Source organism: Hipposideros armiger, unplaced genomic scaffold, assembly GCF_001890085.2.
Source record: "Hipposideros armiger isolate ML-2016 unplaced genomic scaffold, ASM189008v1 scaffold_776, whole genome shotgun sequence".
NCBI classification, from domain to species: domain Eukaryota; kingdom Metazoa; phylum Chordata; class Mammalia; order Chiroptera; family Hipposideridae; genus Hipposideros; species Hipposideros armiger.
In genome coordinates, this window is record NW_017732126.1 from 258272 (window position 1) to 258700 (window position 429).

A 429-nucleotide genomic window follows, 5' to 3' on the forward strand; every position below is an offset into this window, starting at 1 on the left:
CAAGAGAGTTTGGGAAGGATAGTTTGCAGAAGTGCCCCCCGCTGTGATATAGACCCCAGCATGGAAAACGTGGAAGGGAGCGGACAGCAAAAGGCACACTGAACATCTTACTTCAACCCTTTAGCTACCCAGATCCACTCTCGCCCTTTTAGCCATTTGTAATATGCATCAATATCAGAATGATGATTCTGCGTAATATGAAGAAACGCTTTCCAAACAAAGATCCTCTCATCTTTTTCAAAACCTAGGAGGCATTAAAGCCCCATCAACTACCATATCCATAAGTCAGAAATTCTATATCCTAAAAACTAAAAAGAAAGGTAACTACCATCAATACCCTTTATATCAAATATTAAGAGTAAGAGAAAGGGAAGAAAAAGAATTGGCCTCTCTCTCTCTCTCTCTCTCTCTCTCTCTCTCTCTCTCTCT